This window comes from Ictalurus furcatus, chromosome 28 (genome assembly GCF_023375685.1).
Source record: "Ictalurus furcatus strain D&B chromosome 28, Billie_1.0, whole genome shotgun sequence".
In the NCBI taxonomy this organism is placed as follows: Eukaryota; Metazoa; Chordata; class Actinopteri; order Siluriformes; family Ictaluridae; genus Ictalurus; species Ictalurus furcatus.
The window spans coordinates 13733399-13756606 of NC_071282.1; the positions used below are offsets into that span (position 1 = coordinate 13733399).

The window sequence follows — 23208 nt, forward strand, 5'->3', positions numbered from 1 at the left end:
ATAAAACTTATTGACATTATTGCCAGTGCATATTATGGATTTAGATCCATCAGAGGGCCTTGGAGATAATAAATATGCATTACATTTCAGTTCAGTGACAAAGCCACTTCCCACACCCCAGAGTTCCAGGTTCTGTCTGTGTGAAGCTTCATGTTCTCCCTGTTTCCCTGCGGCTTCCTGCGGGTTCTCCGGTTTCCTCCACGCTCTCAAAAACATGCTGATAGGTGGACTGGTTACAATATATTGTTCCTAGGTATGAATGAGTGTGTGCATGGTGACCGGCAATGGACTGGTGTCCCATTCACCATAGGGCAGTGGTGGCTCAATGGTTAAAGGCTCTGAGTTACTGACCCGAATGTCAGGGGGTTTAAGACCCAGCACCGCCAAGCTGACACAGTTGGGCCCTTCAGCAAGGCCCTTAACCCTATCTGCTCCATGGGTGCCATATCATAGCTGACCCTGCGCTCTGACCCCAACTTCCCAACAAGCTGGGATATGCAGGGGGGACGACAAATAAAGGCTTCTTCTTCATTCATGGATTTTTCCCACTTCCTGGGATTAACTCAGGGTCCACCATGATCAATATTGAAGATTGAATTATATTGAAGATAACTGAATGAATGAATGAGAATTTTCAGTCTGTCTATGTATGTTTCAAAGGTTTAACTCATACTTTTCCTCAAATCTCTGCCCACCCTCAAAGACCTTACTAATAAATACTCTATTAAAGCTTGAGTCACGATTCACAAAGCAAGATCTCGCATTAAAAGAGTGACTGTAACTGCGGTTAAGATTTATTTACTGTAAATTAAACATATTAAAAAGCTAACGAGAAATAATTGCATGACTAAAGATGCCATTTTTTCTATTCAGGCGGCGTCGAGACACACCTGATCCTCTAAGCGTCTAAAATCATGCCCGATTTTCTCAGGCAGAGATACCGCTCTGCGCATGCGCCGGAAGTTGGTGCCGCAGACAGCAGCAGTGATTCGGCAACGCAGAGAAAAAAAAAAGAAAAAAAAAACACACTACCCCAAATAATAAACTATCACCATGTTTTGAGCCGCACGCATTGCTGTTGTCCACCGAGAGTGAGTATATTCTTTATATATGTCTATATTACAGTGTGATTTATTATTATTTTATTTTTTTTAAGAAAAGAAGAAAAAAAAGTACTCGCTCGTGCTCCATCCATTTCAATCTTAGGAAAGCAACAAAGGAGTCAGCGCTTTCTATTAGGTTACCTTATGCTGCCTTCACGTGCCCTACCCGGTTTGTGTTATTTCTCACTTTAATTTCCCAAGCTGTATTTATGAGCATCCATGTGCACCCTAACCTTCTTATACCTATTTGATATCAAGCCTTATCATTGTAAATAATGAGATATTAGCAACTGTATATGCAGTAATATGTGACTGGTAAAAGTAAGTTGTATGTATATTAAAAAAAAAAAGCAATTACTTAGAATTAGACACAGAAACAGAGCTTTTTTTCTATCACGAAGAAAAGATAAAGGCCAGTAATAAAAGTAAATAATTTGGTTATCATATTGTCCTTGTAATTCCGACGTGAATGGATGTTGGTGAATAACTTTGGAGCCGAAAACTCGTGTTTACGATAATTCAGGTAGCGCATGAAGGCTGCATGGATACTAGAAAGATTGCCTTAGCATGCTAGCTAACTCGCCGCATTCAAACTGTATAAATAAATTCTGTACGGTTAAATGTAGTGAATATTTCAGTTTATTCTTGCAACATTTAAATGTGATTAGTTCTGGTGTTGAGTTGTCGGTGTATTCCTTGAGGAAAAATGTGCTAATAAGCCGTTTGTGTATCAGTCACACCTGTGCTGTCACCGTTTTATAACATGGTTTGCTACACTTTTAATTAATATTATCACCAGGTGAAACGTTATAACTGTTTTTTGGCTTTATGCTTTGTTGAAACGCATTTATTCTATTCATTTGTTACATTTACATAAAAATAGGGTAGAAAATGCACACTGCACCTGCAAATTGTGCATGGTCTGTGCACGTGCCTTGTACATTTCTAATTATTCCCTATGCCTTTTAACTTCTTTATTTTTTCTTTTATATAAAGAGTCCCAGTCTGGTCATTTTATATGCACACAGTCTGTAGTGTGGTGTTCTGTTCTGTGCTATTTCTACTCTTAATACAAGTAGCAATTCTCTCTGGATCAATAAAGTATCCATCCATCCATCTATTCATCCATCTATTCATCCAATACTCCTAGACAGAATAATATTTGCTAATTAATCCTCCTAGACAGAATCATTTGCTAATTGCATAACGTGTTTAATCCTTTAGGCTGAAATGCATGTGAATTAGGCAGTCGTTTCTGGAAGTTTTAATCAAATCAGAGTCATTTATCTCAGGTCCAGGTAGTCAGGCTCACTGCAGTGTTCAGGCTGTGCCCAAATAAAGTCGCATTCTGTTTTCTGAAAAGCATTCATCCCCATGACCTTTGCTGAATATCAGAGCTGTTGTTTCAAAATGTCACTGTGGATGTTTGTGCGGCATGTCTGCGCTCTGTGTTTTGACAGCAGAATAGCTGGAAAGTTAGAGATTTGCACATAGACAGAATAGCTGTTTGACTGAATCTGTAATTGCACGAGTTGTTTAGATGCCCAATTCAGCAACTGTTAGTACATGATTAGTGACTGCAGATACATTTAGTGTTCATTAGTGTTATTGGGTTGTTGTCAGGTGAGTTTATAGTTGCAGACTGCTTACTCTGTTGCACAGTATTATTATTGCATGCATAACAAACAGCATATATGCTGTAGTTATATTTCATTTAGAACCCAGGAAAAGGATAAAGTTTATTATGGTAATAAGGTGGTAAAAGTCCCTGTTTGATAGACCCTGTTTCCAAGTCTTTAAATCATGTCTTGAATTGGGAGTGCACAAATGTGATTTATGTCGCTGCGCCCTTTGCGATAGCAAGATTGAACCTTTTATTAGCTTCACGCGCTGTTACAAATGAAAAGGGGTCGGCAAGGTAACAAAGGGTTGACGTCATGGATCGCATCCGGCCGCATGACTTTCCTCGCGTGAAGCCCCGCCTCTTTTCCACGAAGCCGCCAATGGAATTGGCCTAACGCACTTCCGCGTCTGACCGTGGTCCAATCGGAGTGCGAGTAGTGTGAAACTTCCGCGTTGATGTAAACGTGTGGGCCGAGTTAAGCGACTGAAGTAGCAGTGCAATAGTCGCTGTTGCCTGTGTGCTGCCGACCGGATCCAGTTTAGCTGCCTGCTCCGCTGTGGACGTGCGGATTTCCACCTCTTTCTGCTGCCACACTTTGGGATTTTAATCATGCATCCGAGTCCGGTGGATCTTTGCTGAATACACAAATCATCTCTTCGTCGAATGTCACCCGTCTGTAATTGGATGGTGGGGTAAGAACCGTGTTTTTGTTGTTGGAGCGTTCAGCACCGCCGTATTGTCTGCTCCTGTGCCCATATGTGCTGCTCTTAGCTGGGACATGTTCTCATCAGTCGACGATTTTGGTCCTTTTTTTGCGCTTTGTCATATTGATGTGCATGGTGATTTTATTTATTTATTTATTTATTTTTGCTCAGCGCTAATTACTGAAATCAGTCTGTTTTCCCGAAGAATGTAATGATAAAAAAAAACCCTCTAAAAGTTATATAGACTGATGACAGTTGTGAGTGAATATCTCAGATATCCAAAGGACCACATCGTGATCGTTGTTGTAAGCTGTACGGTATTTGTTATTGTTATTTGTGCGTCTTTCTGAACGTTTTCTTATCAATCATCCGGGTTGTGTTTTTTCCCCTCCAAAAGGTTGATCCTTTACTTCAAGGGCTTTGTTTTATTTCCTTTCCCTGCGAATGTAGTATTGTCCATGTTCGCCCTTCATACAGGCCAATAATAGTTCTTAAAAGTGCGTTATCTTTTGGCCGAGAGTGCTTATTTGATTTACGGATGGTTTTGCGCATGCGCACGCGCACGGACGCTCTTCTCGGTCCGTCCGGGACGAGAGCTTGACATTAGCTCGGTCGAGAGTGCAGTTTCTGTCGTGCCCTACATTTCCAAAGAGTGGATAATTAAGTTTCAGAGCCCTTGTTTCTCCCAGAAATCCCGTCTCCTGTTCTCAGTCCAATTATCGCGTGCACTCAGGGATCATTTGGACGTCTGGGTGTCACGTTTGTCTTTACTGCGGAAAGCCATTATGTGATTTGGCATTTCAGCTTTCAGCCCAAGACAGACAGACACAGACAGTCATCCTAAAACGCCCATGCATACTGATCCATTATTTGTATTGTGGGTTTTGTGAAGAGATTTAGTCTGTGTGTCCATAGGCAGCGTTCTATTTCTAAGCAAAATTATTATCGATGGAGAAGTTGGGACCTTCTCCATTTAAAAAAAAAAGAAAAAAACTTCCATAGTGCCTCTTTGACCCCTAATGGGTCTGTTTGAAAGCTTTTAAAAGCTACATCTTACATACAAAAAAGAGCATATCTGAATCCTGGAAGTGCCTCCTCCAAACCAGCGGTTGAGTAACAATGAGATCATTATGAGCCCACACAGAAAGCGCCACTATGTTCGACGGTGCCTGACTGCCGAGCACTACAATACAAGGCCACCTACTAATGCATGTGCTAATTGGCGAGTGCCTCCATGTCCACGCACTAAGGGCTCGTGGCTGAGTTTGTCTTTTAAGTGCTTTATTATGTTTAATTGACCTGCCTGCGCGAAAGCATAACTCGCTGAAGGGGCGCATGAAGGGAGTGCGAGCTCATTTCATCGTGTTTGTCATTAATGTTGTTGGGCAAAGCACTCCAAGCTGGCAAAGCACTTCAGTAAATATTAATTAGAGTCTTTGTGCATGTGTGTCGGCGAAAACAAGGTAGGTTCAGAGTAAAAGGCAGCCGCTAATGTGCGCACATGGCACAAATCCAAAACCTGGTAATCTGTCCTTTTATGCATGCCATAAATGTATCACATTTCGCTGTGGAGCATTTTGTATGCCCTGCTAATTTCAACAATTCCAGTTGTTGTATTCAGAATGCAAGGAAATGGAGAGATTGAGGGAGAGACAGGGCAAGAGTGTCTATATCTTTGTGAAGCCCCAAAAGTTCTGTCTTACTCTGAGACTGTGTGTGTGTGTCTGAGAGAGAGAGAGAGAGAGAGAGAGAGAGAGAGAGAGAGAGAGAAAATGAAAGCATGGCGAAAGTGTCAGAAGGCCACGATACTCTGCCGTCATGTAATTTTATATTCTGGCAGTTGGATCCTGACCCCTGACAGCGCAGCTCAGAGACAGGTTGTAAATACAGATAGTAATTGCTTCGAGAGGGAGGGAGCAGGAGAGAGGCATCGAGAGGGAGAAAGACGGGAGTGAGAGAGAGCCAGGGCAAATTAGTTTCAGCCTCATCACACAAGATAAGTGAATTTGAGACATTTTAGAGCTCTGAGAGATGAGCGGAGTGCCCTCAGAATGGACTGATTAGGAGGAAGGGGCAGGTCACGCCACAGACTACAGGCTCATTCATCACAAAATTACATCCTGCCAATACAAACTAGCGGCACTTTGTACAGAGAAAGGCACAACAACAAAAAACGCACGCTGCTGCTTTGGTCTAGGATAAAAAGTATTGACTTCTAGCTGACACGCACACTCGTGTCCGAGTCACGGTAAGCAACCCGATTAGCTTATCTTCTCAGAGATCAGTTATAGATAGATACTTTGGTTCAGATTGACGTATTCATTTGTATGCATAGATGACAGGTGGCTTAATAGTAAAGTGCACAGTGATTTTGCAGGTCAGAACACATTTTCAAATGCAGTCCTCTTACAACGCTGTTGTCTTGACTGCTGCTTGTGGAATTTTGAAGTACTGTGAAAGGAAATACTTTGATGTCATTTAAAAAAATAAAAAAACTATATATATATATATATATATATATATATATATATATATATATATATATATATATATATATATATACACACACACACATTGTGTGTATGTATGTATGTAAGTAAGTATAAGTATTACAGGTATTACTACAGTATAATTTGCCGTTTTTGGTCAACTTCATTACCACAGCATGAAAGTCACAATTTTCCATTTAAAACTGAGACTTTCTCAGTATTTCTGTATAATATTGATTTCGGAAGTGAGAAATATGAGTTTGGTTTGTGAAAATTACAAACTGTGTTCACCGAGTTGAACTTGTGTTTAATATGCCCATCATTAGATGATGAAACTTTTACCTCAGAATCTGTGTGCTGCGCCAGCTAGCTATACTAGCTCATGTTGGTGAACAAAAAGCAAGTGATAAATTAGCTAGTTTGAAACAAAATAATTTGTTTATTGTAGGACATTTTGACAATTTTGGTTACTGTTAATTAAACTGTTGATGATATGACAGAAAAAAAGTCAGGACTGGCACTAAAATCTACCTGTGAGAAATGTGTGCTAATTTACTAGCGGGTAACCCACTGATTAGCTGTTAAGCATGTCAGGAGAACATGGGAAGGTTTTTAATGAGGTAAACGGATGTGTATAGATGGTTTTTAGACCGTTTTAGTGATTTCTTGTGAAGTGAGAAACATTTTAGACAATTTATTATTTCACATGTGTGGTTTTAATGGTTTAAAATGACAATATTAAACAGTTTATAGCTTACAGCCCAGACAAACAAACAGCACTTTTCCCCTCAGGGTTGTCCTGAGTGTTTTTCTTTCCACGGAGGGCTGTATAAGTTTATGGAGCTTGTCGAGCTCGCTTCTCATAGCTCAAATGTCTAGTGTGTCTGTTCCCATTTGCACAGCTGTTTTCCAGAGTGCGCCACGAGGTGAAGAATGTATGTCTGTCTTTCTCCGTTCTCTCCCTTACCTAATGGAGAGAGAGTCCCTCGGGTTAAACACTGAGCCCTTAGCCCAAGCCCCGCACACACGCACACAGAGCAGTTAAACGTCTTCGGTTACACATAGGCAATAAACCTTAACTGCTGGCTCATTCATGTTTCATCCGGATTAGTTCGACTTGTACCTCTTCTTTATTACACAGACACGTCTGCATCTACAGGCACACAGTCTCTTACTCAAAAACAGAAGGAAGAAGGTATGAAGCCTTAAGCTTTAATTCCTGTCAGGGCTAGGGTTCATTCACAGTGGCTCAGGGGGGAACCTGGGAGCAATGAAGAACCTCAATACGAACGTCTTGGCGAGGTCAGGCAGTCCGTTCGGTCTGGACTGGATTACTGGGATAATTCAGCTGCTGCCACCCTCTGTTTGATTGTGCGTTCAGAAGAATGAGTTCATGTTTGTTCTTCCATTGGTGGTATCTGGCTGGCTTTGAGCCCTGAGATGTGCATTTGAGTGTGTTTGAAAGGTTTTTACAGGGGTGTTTGTGCTCAGGTGTGTCTTTTTTTTTATTTTATTTTATTTTTTTTTAATGACTTTGTGGATGTGCTCAAAAGCTGTATGAAAATCAGGTGTGCAATCAGTTGAGCTGCAGAAACATTGTAAAGATTGTAAAGCGTCATGTGGTTCACTGGTCCGATTCAAACAAGCACGAGAGCTGCTCTGAGATTAGGCTGTAAGGTTGTAAGAAGCTTGGGAAACCAGCAAACTGGGTGAGGCATGATTTATGAAAGTGCTTTCTTGATTCATGATTGTGTCATCTGTGTAATGCCAAGCTTCACTAAGTAGAAATGCAAGCTGTGATTTGCACGCTCTTAAAATCGTACTGGGTGTCTCCATTAGTTTTCAGACAAATGATTTATCTGGGAAATGTAATAACTTTTGTTGTATTTTGATATACGCAGATAAGTGCTAACACAATTATATTGGTGTTGTATACCTAGAAGAAGATTTAATGGATTGCTTGGTGTCTTCCCAGCTGTTGGACCTGTTTTAATAGGACATTTTACCTTAAAGATTTAACGTAAGGCATGGGGAAATTTGGCGGAGAAATTGGCGTCCCTTCTTCTTTTACATCTTCCTCTGATGAGCTTTTATACTTCAAGTCAAAAGTTATATTCCTGAGAAGTATCGTTTATAATGGCCAGCGATATTGTCGATAACTCCACTGTAGTAATGGTTTCGAATGAGGAAGTAGAATTTTACATGGCGAACACAGAAGAGCGGAGTGATGCACGCAGTGAAACGTCCTAGTGCGGTTATAGGAAATATAGGCATTTATGGAATGTTGTTTGACCAGTCACACCTGGAACATGGCTTTTGTTTGAACCCACCCACTTTTCAAGTGATCAAAACAATATTGATATGTGACTGTCTGGTGTTTCTTCTTGCCCAGGTATGCCCTGTTAGACCGATTGTTTAAACAATTAATAGCTCTGAATGTCTACTCTTGGTTTGAGCCCCGAGTTTCGCTTATGAAGACTGCATTTGTTAAAAAGGATAAACCATATTCGTATGTATGTATTCTTGCCCAGCAGGATATGTTTATCCCTGGTCTCTCTGACTTCTCAGATGACTCCAGACCAAGTGATCTGGAGGCAGTGTGTGACGGTCGGATGCCATTATCTCAGCGTGACATGAGATAAGTTGGCCGACCTGCTGCTGACCAAACTAATCAGCATCCTCCACCTAACAGTGTGGGTGTTCTGGCCTGACCAGTCAGCATCTTCTTGGGAACAGCGAGTGCGTGATATAGGCTGCGAGACGCATCAATACCAGATGCGCCATCTCATCGCTGTCTGCTCCAGTTCAGTTCATTTCTCTGCTAACGAGGGGTTACGGAAGGATGCCATTAGCATGGTGGCACTTTGCTAATTGGCCATTTGCTTTTCTGACTCTCAGGCTGCCAAAACCTCTTGGCAGTAAACGCTTGCGGCAGATACACATCGGCTTTGGGTTATCTCGAGTGCAAATCTGTGGCCTAGAGTATAATCTCAAGGCCACTGGATCAAGTTTCTGTAGGTTGACCTGGCGTAGCTTTGTTTCACCAGATGGAAATGAAATGCAGTCTGGAGATTTATAAAGAAATGTTGAGTCAGGATTGGTTGCACCAACAAGAGCTAATCAAGGATTTGTTGATTTTTATCTTGATTATAGTTGTGTTGAACCATTTTTAAAGACATGGCTTGACAAATCTGTGATTTATGATCCTAATCTTGAACTGGGATTAATTCTGATTATTCTGGGATTCATGATCTGATTGAGTATGATTGACTCACTTGTCTGGGGGAAAAAAAACAATCTGGTAGCAGATATCATCTGGGGCAGTGGTAGCTCAGTAGTTAAGACATTGGACTTCGGATTGGAAGTGCCAAGCTGCCACTGCTGGGCCCTTGAGCAAGGCCCGCAACCCTCAACTGCTCACTTCGATGAATGTACGTCACTCGGGATAAATGTTTCTGGCAAATGCCATAAATGTGAATGTAAACGTAAACAAAGGGAACACTGTTTTTAACACCGGGACACACAATTTCTTAGCATCCTGTCTTTACAAGAGAGTTTTGTTGAAACAATAAATGATGAGTGATTGTCTGTGTACAGTGTTAAAGTGGCCTCTTCCTGTAATCCACCTTATATCTGCTGCCATTTCAGAAATTCAAATGATCTCCGGTGCAAGATTACAGTGAACCTTCAAACAAAATTTAAACCACGGTACGTGTAATGAAGCAATCAGATTCATCAAAGTCTACAGTCGAATTCTATTTCACTGGCGTAAATGCTTTCTATACAATCCTGATTGTTTTTAAACAAGGCTTAAAGTTTGATGTAACTGGATTAACCGCATAGATACACTCTGATTTCATCCGTTTTAAGGGCGTTTGCATCTGAATTCAGTCTGTGCAGGGAGATCATGGGAGATCATGAGAGAATGACCTGTCTATCTTTGATACTTGGCTGCAGTCTGCTCTGTTTCTTTTTAACAACAGTTGCTGGATCAAATGGCTGTGCCGCCCGGCTTGTGCTTTATACCCCGCGAGTGGGCTCAGTCTGCCATTAGCATCTAATAAGGGCATGCATTGAATCTATAGAACAAAGACGACATAAAAGCAGTCACATGAAAGTGTGTGTGTGTGTGTGTGTGTGTGTGCACGTCTACCTTCTGCTCATATCTTGTACATCTTGTGTCCGGCATTCCATTGTGTGGCTGCCTGGCGTAAGCGAGCTTGTTTAATGCATTGAGATTAACTGGAGCACTTAAGAAGCTGCTCGGAGAGGACAATGGGGGAAATGAAGACCAGGCCAAAGCAACTCCTGCCAAATCAGGGAACAGGATCCGAAAGCACAAAAGGGTGAAGTCGGGTTATAGGAGACAGACGAAGACACTTGACAAAGCCAGAGAAAAGGAGACTGACTATGGTACAGTACATTCCGCCTGTTGTTGAAATTTCATCATAGCAGGCTTTGCTCCATCGCTCATGAATGCTCTTTGATGAATGATTTCTGCCCCCAGGCCAGCACCCACCACAAATCCTTGTGATTGGCTGGCTTTTTTTTCTAAGCACCTGTCCCCACTGGCTGCTTGTGATCCCCTCGAGTTCCATCCGCTATCTGTTGGCACCCTGTCGGTGCTGGGGGGGAAAAAGTTGCTGGGAGAAAGTAACTCAAAACCCAAATGCTCCTGACAAGAAGTCATGACTTGCTTGTGTTTTGGGGTTTTTGCGGGTGTTTGTTTTTTTCCATCCCCTTTTGTGTCCTTTCAACCTCTCAGGCTTCAAGATAAGAGCTGTGGAAAGTTTTGGCATTTCTGGAGCAACACATAAGCACCCTTCCTTTGTGTTATCTTTTGTGTGCTGAATATCTGTTAACACTGAGCATATTAGGAGAGTTATTCCCTCTCTCCCCCTTGCTTTTCCCCACTCTCTTGTCTGATATACGAGCTGGCTTGTCTGAGCAGACCTTCAATGAGTTGTGAGTGCGTGAGAAGTCATTCTGGTGTTGAGTGTTTGGACGCCAAGGATCTTAATAGCGGAGGAGGCGTAATATGACATTATTGCTCTGCGCACTGTACTGAGTGCTAATATAAATATATTGTCTGCTGTGAAGGCTTCCGCAGTATAAGGCCAGTACTCGTCTCCGCGCGATCTTGCGGTTGATATTGACTCTGATCGTGTTATGTGCGAATCATAAAACTTCATAGAACTTCATTGGTTTTTTTTAAATGGTAAAAATACATGCAGCTTTCATTTCGGTTCAAGTTTTACAAGTAACTTGTTCAAATGATGTGCCCTTACCTTATTTTGAATCCGTCTTTGACTAATAACTGTGGAAAGAAAAACACTGTTGAGAAAAGTCGTAACTCGTTTAACTTGTATTTGCATGAAAAGGCCATCAGCAGTAAGGAAAATCCTCTAGTTTGGTGTAAACACAAGAAACATAATTCCCTTTCATTTGTTCAGTTACCTAAGCTAGCTGCTTAGCTTGCCGTATTAGCACAGTTACCTTAACTTAGCTAGTGTTATTAAATTAGGACATGCTAGTTAAGACAACAAAAAAACACTTGGAAAAAACCGTTGAAACCCTCATAGAATTTGTAATGGTTCTAATGGGAAGTATATTGGTTTTCACGGAAACCGTAACAGTCCCTGTGGGTCTTCACTGGTAATTTGTTGTCTTCTATTGGAGGCATTTAATGTCTGGTGGATACCATTTAAGGACTATTAATGGTTTTAATAGTTAGCTGATGTAGTGGAAACCATTAGAATTTCTCTGATGGTTCTATTGTTTGTTTGTTTTTTGTTTTTTTCCCGCATGTCATTTTACTGAGAAATGACAAAGCACACAAAGTCCTCTGTCCTGAAGACTGTTACTGACACTGGAGACTCCTTCCAAAATGTTAAAGAAATGTCTCCTCACAGAAAACTACACCAAATCAATTACATGTTTTATAAGTTGCTTATGTGACATACAAGTCCCTGTGTTAGTTGTTACTATAGAAACAAGCACAATAATATAAACCTTGCAGCCAGCACTACTGTCGGATCTGTTGTTCTAGAAAATTACTATGTTTCTGACCAATCAGAATTGAGCATTCATCAAAGCTGAGAGAGATATAAATAGCTAACTACATGATGACCCTGATGGCTTTTAGGGTCATTTTAGTGGGATAGGGGGTTTTTAAATCGTTGAGGAGACAATAAAATGTGCGTAAAATACTGTATGTAATGAGGTTATGAGTCAAAAGTTGGCCGTCCTGCACATCCTGAAGAAATCCCGAGTGCTGTAACAAAGCCGCATGTCATTCTGTTTGTGTCTTTGTGTGCATGTATAGATCTCCGAGAATGTGTTATTTTAGCACGAGGGACTTCAGAATAGGGGTCTTTTTATGAAGGACACTGAATCTATGCTCTTGTTAGAACGCATTGTCGGAGCTGCTGAATGGCGAACGCTATCTCGACGACGAGTAAAGCGGCCAGATGACATTCTTCCTGGAGAACGAAAACAAATGCGGCCTGCAGTTTTGTTGATACAGTGAAACAAAGCCGGGGAAAGAGGAGCACTAGTTTTGTTTTTGCATGTGCGATGGTGGAGAGAGATCCGTTTCGGGTTCTTGCTGAGAGATAGCCTAGGGGAAGCGTATGCGGTGACCTCCACTGGACCCGAGTGAAAGCAGCCTGAATGGCTGTTTGTCTTCGGAGCTTAAAGCTGGTGTGATGCCGAGCGCGGAGGTTTCACCCGCTGAAGCATTTCATACAGGACGTCACCCCTGCAGCAGGAGATTAACCAGTGTCATATTATCTTACCTTACTTTTAGAAGCCTAGGCTGTAGCACAAAATGAATGTTTCTAGTTTACAGAAGCCTGAAAAGTCACGGGTTCATCTTTGCACACATTCAGGTTTTTCTGTGTTGTTGAGTGACTTTTATTTGCTTTCTCATGATCTTGATCTAACAGGATTAAGATCTTATCATAACAAAACATTGTTTGCCCGAGTTATGAGTCACGTGTGTTGGTATTTACAGGCCTGTGTCACAGATGAGGAAAAAAATCCTCATCATATGAAACAAATGAAATGCACAAATACATAACCTTTTAGCACTTCTGTACACTTTAATTGTGGAATAGCTAGCTACCTAAGCACTGTAAATAGCATCAGCGAAGTAGTTAGCCTAGTTAATATTACCTCAGTGTGAATATACCTTAATATACCTCAGTATTCATTTAATTTCAGTAGCTAGCCACATGTGCTCACAAGTTAGTTAATGTTGTTTTAAGTATTATATCATGTACTAAAACCAATAGCAAGCTATAACAAATGCCAAGCTAAGTGTTATTTTGTGTAACCTGTACCTGACATTTCTAGTCAGCTAGATAACATTTGGCTGTCTAGATAATCTGATTTGTAATAAAAACATGTTTGTTAGGAAGTTAGCTAACGTTAGCGTGTTATATTGTGTAAATAGGTACCCAGTGTCTCTAGCAAGCTAGGTAACATCATAGTATTGTGTTGTGTTGAGAAGTGCCCAGCCTCACTAGTAAGCTAGCTGACATTCAGGCAATTTATTATCCAATTAAGTAACCAGGTTCACTAGCAAGCTAGCTAACATGATAGTATTGTGTTGTGTAGAAGTGTACCTAGTGTCACTAGCAAGCTAGCTAACATTCCGGCATTTTAGTGTCTAAATATGTACCCAGTGTCACTAGCAAGCTGGCTAACATTATAGCATTGTTTGTGTAAATAATTACCCAGTGTCACTAACAAACTAGCGAACATTCAAGCTAGTAGCTAAAATGCTAGTATTATATTGTGTAGAAAAGTGCCCAGTGTCACTAGCAAGCTCTCTAGCATTAATGTGTAAAGAATTAAGCAGAGTCACAAGCAAGCTGGCTAACATAATGAGGTTATACTGTGTAGACAAGTACAAATAGATGTATTATTTACAAAACCTTAGTGAGGTTTGCATAAAATAGGATCAAAGTACAGGCTTTGGGAAAGTGCTCCAGGATGTAGGACAAAATTACATGTAATATACCTGCTCCGAGTGCTGGCTTTAGATCAGAACACTACATCGAGCTTTGTTTTTTTTTTCTTCTTTTTCTTTCTTTTCCATACTCATTTCATACTCGGCTTGTAGTCATTTGTCATGCAAAAGAGTCTGAACAATGCTCAGAGAGCAATGAAGCAGTGAAAACTTGGCTTAACAAATTTCTGCATTCTTTTCCGCTTGCACACCAGCAGTCTTCTAGAAAAGTGTCTTTAAAGCAAGAGAAAGAAGTGTTGAGTCATTGCGCACTAAATCAAAAAGCTTGCACAGTCAGGGACTGGCATGAGGCGAGACCTGCTCCGTCTGATTGCTACCTCGCGGCTCAGACTGATTTATCAGCGCTGCCCGCTGCAGTTATCAATCTCGCATCGGATGAGTGCTGGGAACGGAGACTTCTGTGCGTGCTAATGTATGACTTGCTGAGAGAGAGAGAGTGGGTGTGAGTGATGGGAAGAGAGGGAGGAAGGAAGAAAGAAAGAAAGGGAGACGGATGGAGAGAAATGGAGAACAGCAGGAGGCAGAGGATAGGTGCGGTGACGGATGAGACGGAGGCTTAACGTCCACGTCAAAAGCAGCAGAGCCTCCTGGGCCGCTCCTGAACCATTTCAAGCAGGTGTCGATCCCACATGCGCTAAACACGTGACCCGCACACGTATGTGCGGGTTTTATTCGTGGCCTCTCATACACCCAGGCGCACTCAGGATCATGTAGAGGGCAGGCAGTGGACATTACAGTACATGGTTTGCCACAGGGAATGGTTTGTATGCTGAATGGACCAGCATGTGCTTTGTGAACCCACTGAGCATTGTGTAGGGGAAAAATAGTGAAATTTCGACTATACAGTTCTGAAAACTACACTGCATTTTCCTGAACCGGAGGAAGTGTGCTTCTATTTTGCATGCATCTCAGAAAGCCAAGGCAAGGTTAGAAACCAGCCTAAATAAAACCATTTCCTTATCATTTGTCAAAAGTATATTACTGGCAGAAATTTTGGCCCCAGCATGCGTTTGGTGGTCTCTTTTGGTGTAGGCAAACTCCAATGGAATTTTCCAGACTGCCTCACACACTGTATATAAACCAGAGAAAAATGCACTCTTTAAATAATAAAAAAAAGCCTATTCAAATCCGGATTGCAATGTTTAACATTCCATGTGCTAAACCATTTCCTAAACCTTTTAGCTAAACGAGGATTGGAATGCATGATGTAGGGGGGAAAAAAAAGCTGCTGTAAAGCTGTAGTTTACATCATACTTTTTCATATGATTTTCTAAATTCTGTATCAGTTTTTAACAAGTGTGTGTGTGTGTGTGTGTGTGTGTGTGTGTGTGTGTGTGTGTGTGTGTGTATACAGTATATGATGCTGGCGATGTAGACCGACGTCCTATCCATCAGGGTGTGTTCCCACTTTTCTCACAGTGCTCCCAAGATGGGCTACTTTGAATGAACCAATTTTCTAATTAACTATTAAAAACAATTAATGTAATTGAATGGAGTCGTTCTTTTTATGGCTGCATCTCATAGCAGTGCTTTATCCGCCAATGTCTAGGATCTACAATGTCTTTATGTTCTATGCTGTGCAGTATTATAATAATAGTTGTTGTTGTTATAATAATAATAATAACAACAACAATAATAATAATAATAATAATAATAATAATAATAATAATAATAATAAAAATAAAAGATTCCTGAAAATAGACGACCATAAGAAATGCTAACTTGGGGTAAATGTGAGCGACAAGAAACCACTGCAGCGGGGAAATAAGTCAATAAATAAATAACAAATCTGAAACATAAAAATTTATGATTATGATCTTGCCTCAATTTCCACCTTCTGTGGTGTATGCAATATGAATGCATAGTTTATGCAACATTATAGGCATATTAATATTTAAATACATTCAAATAATAAATCTTCTAAGTGATTAAGTTTCACATGCATTTTTAAAGGAATTTGTCAGACTTAATGTAATACAAACATGTTTTCATGATTTATTTTTGTGTGTGTGTATTTTTATGTGTATGCTTGTGGGCATATTCACTTGAGTGCACTTTTCAGTTACATATTTTTCTGGCATGGCTGCATTAACCAATTTTTTTTTTTTTTTTTTTTTTTTTTTTTTTTTTTTTAAATGCAGTCCACACAACAGCAGCACAGCTTTTGAGGACAAAAAGTCAACTTTCAGCATTTAAAAAAAGCTCCTAACCTTGTGTGACCTACTTTTCTAAAACATGAGGCTGCCTGGTTGGATTTTACAGATGCAGTATGCATGTGGATCGCGGGCTGCGTTGTAGCGTATGATCGACTGAGCACGGCGAGGGGGAGGGATGGTGAACAATTTGACTAAGCACCCCATCGGCAGAAGAGTATTTGGCTAAATCTGTGCGCGAGTGTTCACTCACGGCCGGGCCATTTGTCTTCCTATATTCGACGTCCCAGGGTCCCGTCTCATGCTGATCGTCCCTGCATTGGAGCTTCCTGTAATTAATAGGGACGCTCACCTGCCGGGGGAACCACAAGCTCCCATGATGCCGAGGAGGGAAGGATGGATTGGAGAGGTTTTATCTTTCAGGCCTGACAAATATTCTCTCCCTATATCTCAGCTTTCACTGACAGCACACACTCTTAGCTTCTGCTGTGAGATACAGAGCACAGAGAAACTCTGCACACTGCGCTGTTTAAAAAAAAAAAAAAAAACGAAGCTGAGGTAAACAGGGAACATTGCTCTGAGAGCTGTTTTTGCTTGGAGGAGATATCGGCATTCTGCTATTTTAGTTTTTTACAGCTTTGTCCGAGCGTATAGGTGTTATAAATTATTGTCAGAGGATGGATTGCTGTAAATTTGATGTAAAATGCACCATAAAAACAGTGTGATGTGTTTACACTTCATTCATTCGCTCAGTTTCCTCACAGGAAGTGTTTTGGATATTTCCTGTTTTCTTCTTGAACACACTTGACTCATAGAGTCGTTTACCCGGAGATTATTACAGGAATGGCCCAAATGAATCATGCCTAATGGACAAAACATGGCAAGACCTTCAAATACTGATATTCCATCTCATTGTAAGCCACGTCTCAACTGGGTTTTGTCACTTTTTCTCTTTTTAGTCAAGGCCGAGCTGGGCCGTACCCAAGTGCCGGCGCTGATTTTGATTACCCTTCTTATGACAGCTGAGCTAAAAATAGTGCAGGCAATTGGTGGAATGCAATAATAACCGAAATGTCCCGATTAATGTTTCTGGCATGACCAACAGTCATAATTAAGTGCACCAGCAGTGTCAATTTAAACATAATCCTGTGTTTTGTCGCTATTTCAGTCGCCAACGGGAACCAGACTAGTACCCTGAGAGCCGAGCTGGGACGTAAATGTGGAGCCAAAAGTAGTGCAAACGTTTGATTGGTCAGCAATCTTTATTAGAAGTGTAGTGAGTGATTGATTTATTTATTGATTTATTTTTAAACCATGGCTTCTTATTAACGTCCTATACGTGATAACGGTGCATTCAAATCATGTTGGAAAGTTGAGCGAGTCGAACGCATGTGAAACGCCACCAAAGTCGTAATTACGATTTTCTTTGAGCTCCGAGTCGGGGGCGTGTCAGTAAGAAAACATGGTGGAATCAAAAAATACGCTAGCATTGTACAATTACAATATATGTAACGATAAAGTTAAGAGTGGTTTCATAAATTGATTACAAACATTCTTTGTTCTTCATTTTCTACAAGTAGAGTTAAAAAAAAAAACTTAATTAAGAGACGGTACACCGCCATCTTGCTCAGACCGAAGTGACTCGAACGCACCTGATGTCATAATTACGACTTCCTGACTTGTAAATACAAGGAGGAGGACGTGAACGTACAGAAACGTTACAGCGCTGTACACCCTACCTAGTGCCCTACGTGCACGACAGAACATCTGATAAAGTTTGCACTCGAATCTGTCTATTTTTAGTCCAGATTTAAAGTATTAGCACCTTTTGGATGTGTCGGGATGTGCACACCACCAGTAAAACAAACTTGCTATGTCTCGTGTTTAAAGTGCGAACACTCTTCTCATTGGACATTTTAACAGCATTTTCACAAAAATGGTTGCGTGATGCAAAAATCCACACACTGCACCGGGGTACAGATAGTCCAGGGTTCGTGTTTCTTACGTCGTCATGCTATACCACGCTTTTCGGTGGAAAAGTGCTAAACAAGAACAAATGAGATGAAATCAGACCAAACGCGTTTTCGAAATGAGAATTCACTGGAATGCAGATGGATGTTTTGTTATTAGAGGATACAGGGGTCAGTGTGCAACTGCCCTTCAAACAGCCCCTTGAAAAAAGCTCGGCCTGTTGCCATTATACCCGAAAAAAAGAAATTGTTTTGGCTCACAGCGTCCTCTTTGACTCTGCCGCCCTCAGCTTAATTAGACCAGCCCCCTGTGGAAGCGTGGCATTCTGTGCAGCGGGAGGCTTATCCCCGACTCTGCTCCCTGCCAACACGGCCACGATTGATCAGTCGTGGTGTGACTGAGTCAGCCACTATAATATTCATGATCTAATTATTCAGGTTAGAGCAGCAGGCTTTAACGAGTGATTTAACCTCTTGTCGAGGACTATAAAAGGGAGCCGGGTTAATCTTTCAGGCAACCCTTTTTTTTTTTTTTTTTTTTTTTTTTTTTTTTTTTTTTTTTTTTTGAGTCCACCCACAGGAGCATGCCTCAAAAACCGCCTCCGCTTCCTTGGGTGCTGGCGAGTGAGATGGCATACCAGCATGACAAGGCGACCACACACACACACACCTTGAATGAGGTGTTGCTAACACTCTAGGGCTATTGCATTTCTCAGGAAATGACAAAGTGACCTTTGATTGCATGCGCCAGCTGCTTTTTACCACGAGAAGTAAACAAAAGAAACCATGTTTGTGCATTTTCAAAAAAAAATCCCATTTTTGTTGTTTCCCCTCTAGTTCCCCTCTTGATTCTGGTTATGATTGCAGCTGCCCGAGGTAGCACAGCGCGCAACCCACGTCCAAACTAATAATCAGCAGTAATCGTAAGGAGAGTTTACTAAATTAATGCATCAAATGCAGCTTTTCAGGGTTGCGCTTAATCGACGAGAGCAGTCAATGAAATAGCGAGGATTTGGAGAGATTAGGGCAGCCTGTGTGAACTGCTGGAGTAAGCCCGGTTAACTCGGCCCAGGTCCCGGTGTCGGCGAAGCCTCTACACTATTGCAACCTCCATTACACACGGCCATTTCCTCCCATACAAACACCATAATTATGCTTTTCATCACAGAATGTTACGCTGTGTATACCTATTTTCATCTGCGCTCCATAAAGAGACCTGAAACTCATTTACGCTTATAGGTTTTGTTCCTTCTTTGCCAACATTTCATAGGCCTTAACCCCTGCACACTGTGATAAGGACATTGTTTTTATGGAATGGTGTACCTTTTTTCTACTGCTTGTACAGCCTCGTACAATAGAACCGAAGAGAATAATATAGAGAGAAATTACAAAAGGCACTGCGTCCACGGTAAATGGCAACGGATCTCGTAAAAAAAAAAAAAAAAAAACCCGAAACCGTATGTGTTTTGAAAATCAAGTTTTTTGCCGGATGATTCACATGCTTTGAATAGCCTCCTCTTATCACACTCCATACTCCTACACAAGCCAGAGGCCTCTGCCTCCACAAAGCCTACTTGATCTGATCTTGGACGAGTGTGCTTGAAGCAGCTCTGAGTGAATGGTTGATCAGAGATCAGTGCTCCTGCTGTGTAACATTAACATTAATCACCAAGTGCTAAAAAAATCGCACTGCTCTGAAATGAGCATTCAGAGACGCTGTATGTGAGAACATGTAGATGAAGCTTTGGTGAACAGTGTGTATGGTTTGGTGCAGTTCCTAATCCAGATCCAGGACTATCAGTACCGTATGTCAGTTCTAGGGATCCTGCTTTGACCCAATCTGATATTGACGTCCTCGCTCTAACCTGACTTGAATCTCTGCAAGCTTCTGTTGCTTCAGAGGTGTGATGGGAACGGTGGTGTGCTTTAGGGCAAATTTTGTCAATCAACAACATACACTATATGACCAAAAGTTTGTGGACCATCACTCCCCTATGTAATTTTTGAACATCTCATTCCAGATTTAGTTTTCCCATTGCTGTTAAAGTAACTTCTGGGAAGATTTAGCCTCTAGCCTCGCTCGATTTTGGAGTGCAGCTGTAGGGGCTTGCCCATTCAGCCACAAAAGGTATTAATGAAGTCAGGCACTGATGTTGAATGAGGACGCCTGGAGTGCAGTCAGCACTCAAATTCATCCAAAAGGTGTTCAGTGGGGTTAGTGAGGTCAGCGATCACTCAAGTTCTACCACTCCATCCTTGGCAAACCATGGAGCTTGCTTTGTACACAGGAGCATTGTCATGCTGGACCAAATTTGTGCCTTTTAGTTCCAGTCAAGGGAAATTGTAGTGCTACAGCATACAAAGACATCCGACGTATACAATTGTGTGCTTAAAATTTTGTGGAAACAGTTTGGGGAAGAACCACATATGGATGTGATGGTCAGGCTTCCACGGACTTTTAGCCTTATAGTGTATCTACATCATTAAAATATGCCGGTGGATTGGAACCCATGCCGAATCCAATCCTATACCCGATACCAAAACTCGGTATCAGTGCTCAGTTTCTCAAAAGCATTGTAAAGTTCAGATCTTCTTAAATGAGTGTTTAACGTGATGATTGCTCACCATTTAATGGTACGTCCCAGTCCATATCTATTGCATTAAGATCTCTGAGGTTGTGGGATGGCATCATCATTTCCAGACCTCTTGGGATCTGCTTCTATGGCCGCACCCTGAGGTCTTGCTCCTTAGTAGCTGACCAATCAGAACATTCTAGGTTTTCCATTATATTGACCAGAATGTTATGCGAGACTACTGAAGATTGATCAGGATGATGATTGTTTTATTTTGTGATCGTTGTGTTTGGCCAATTCACGGTCTGCACTATTTCTAGGGCAGTGTTTATTACGGGGTGGACGAATCACCAGAGGGAACAGTGACTAAGTGGCAAAAAAACAGTCCGTACAAGATTTCAGAGGTTACTTTCTTTTTTTTTTATTGTTCCGGCCAAAAATGTTTGATTTTGCTTGAGGTTTTTTGTGCTTTTTTTTTAATGTGGAAAACCGCTTGAATCGGCAAAATTGCAGTCGGACGAAATTGTTTTGCACGGTCTTTCACAGTGATGTTTTTTGGTAAATGAGACCTTTTAGCTGCACTCCTGTTAAATGCACCTGAATCGAAGAGGGCCTTGACTGAATGCGCGTTGTGATGACGTCACACGTTGCATCGAATCAGCTGAAACTCTGCAATCATTTTGAAAACTCGCAAGCTCCTCCGGATATTGTGCCGTTTGCTTGATTTTGCGTTTATGGTGAAATCCTGCAGGGACTGATTAAAAAGCGAAGACGCTAATCAGACTCGGGTAACATTTTTACACGAGCTGAAATCTTAGCCAAGGACTTTCTGCCTTTTTGTTCGAGGGCGTGAAGACATTATCAGGAGAGGTTAAAGACTTTGGCGACATAAAGTCATCCCTTCAAGGGACTTGCTAATTATCTATAGTCTGAATTAATGCTTGTCATACTTACAAGTTAAATGAGTTTTTAAGCCTATTTAATTAGGCTCTTGGACTTGCTCGGTGGACTGGGTAATGTTTTTTTGGGTTGTCCACCCCTGCAGTACGATTATTACCCTGGCAGGACTGTAACATATTCAGAATGGGTTGTTAGTTACAGTACAGCTCAAATGGCTATGGAAATGATGACAAAATGTGTGTGGGGGGGGGGGGGCGGGCGGGGGTGATTTAAACAAAAGTCAGCCCTATGTCGAACAGGTTAAACAGATGGCTTCCTATGTAAGAATTACTCCATGAGTGTTTAGATTTATCCTCCTTTCCATTCCAGGAACTGAACCTTGCGTTCTCATAAGTCAAAATATACATCTATAGCTCTAGTTATAAGTTAGCTTGGTAAGCAGTAAGGGACTATCTTCTAGCAGGGCATAAGTAGGAGACAGAACACGTGTCCGGGAAAGGGCACTGATTTGAATGTAGGCCATAAACTTGTTGACAGGCAGAGTTGTGGCTCAGTAGGACACGGACACGCTAGGTGGGACACGCTTTGAATTTATGACTTTGAGCTAATAGCCTGCTGTATGTTCAGCGTCACGCTTTTCAAGGGACTCTTTCTTTCATGCGCGTCTAGCGAAGCGTTGAAGAGTCGTATCGGAAAGTTCACAGCGCAGCTTTTCACATATGAAACCTTCTCACGCTAATACGCCGCACACATGTGCAGCGGCACGCGAAAGCCGAGACCGAAAGCCCACACGTGTTTTTAGGGTTGGCAGGTGCTAGCTCGTGGTTTTGCTGGTGATCCACTACCTTGTTCCACACTATATTTAATCTTGTAGCACTTTTGGCAAAACCGTACCCATGCTGTTGGGTGATGAGAAATGAGAGAAGGCTGCTTGTGCTCTTATGCTTAATCTCGGAACAACCTGAGCAGTCGGTATGTATCAGCACTCACCTGGGTCAGCGCAAATCCTAAAATAACTCGACGCACGAAAGAAAGAAGAATGAAGCAATAAAGCTACAGCAGCAGTTCGACTCCCCCGTGCCTTCCCTTTCAAAAAGTGCCTCTGCCTGCCTGGGAGTTTTTCACAGCAGTTTAGCAGGCCGTAAAGCTTATTGACCTTGTCAGGCCACTAGTCTCATCCCAAAGCCTCGCTTCATAAGCTTCGTTACTTATGGAATTTTCCAGACTCCCCCCTTTCTGCCTCCCCAGAGCCCTTGTGTCAACAGCCTGGTATCTGGAATGATTGATGCTGTAGTGCTCATTGAAAAGTAGGAGTGTATTTGTGTGTGAGATCACAAATCTGCTGCAGGCTGCAGTAATGCCCCGCACAGCCATAAGTACCTTTTGAACATGCTTACTGGGGCAAGAACAAAGTGGCTGTATGTATGAGGGAGGAAGATGGTTGAAAGGTGTGTGTTTGCGTGCACGCATGTGTTATTCGAGAGTGTTGACCATGTAACCTGCGCACAGTCAATATCGACTTGGTGAGTAAGCTTTTTCTCAGCGTGATCACATGATTTGAAAAGCCAGCGTTTGTTCAGCTCCGACTCTGGATTGTGTTTGAGGTTTTGTATTAAGATGCAGAACCAGGGGAAAAAAGAAAAAAAACCAAGCGCTG

The 23208-nt window shown here is 41.6% G+C and overlaps 1 protein-coding gene across 2 annotated transcripts in view; it reads left to right on the forward strand.

Annotated features, from left to right (window-relative positions):
• Nucleotides 1-1017: 1017 nt before the first annotated feature.
• fam222ba (family with sequence similarity 222 member Ba) overlaps nt 1018-23208 on the forward strand; it is a 69481-nt gene continuing 47290 nt past the window's right edge. Inside the window, exon 1 of one of the 2 annotated variants that reach the window (XM_053618456.1) lies at nt 1018-1091. The gene's annotated coding sequence lies outside the window, so the exon portion shown is untranslated. Of the gene's footprint in view, nt 1092-1798; nt 3420-23208 lie in introns of those variants that run through there. The other variant, XM_053618455.1, reaches the window with a different exon arrangement.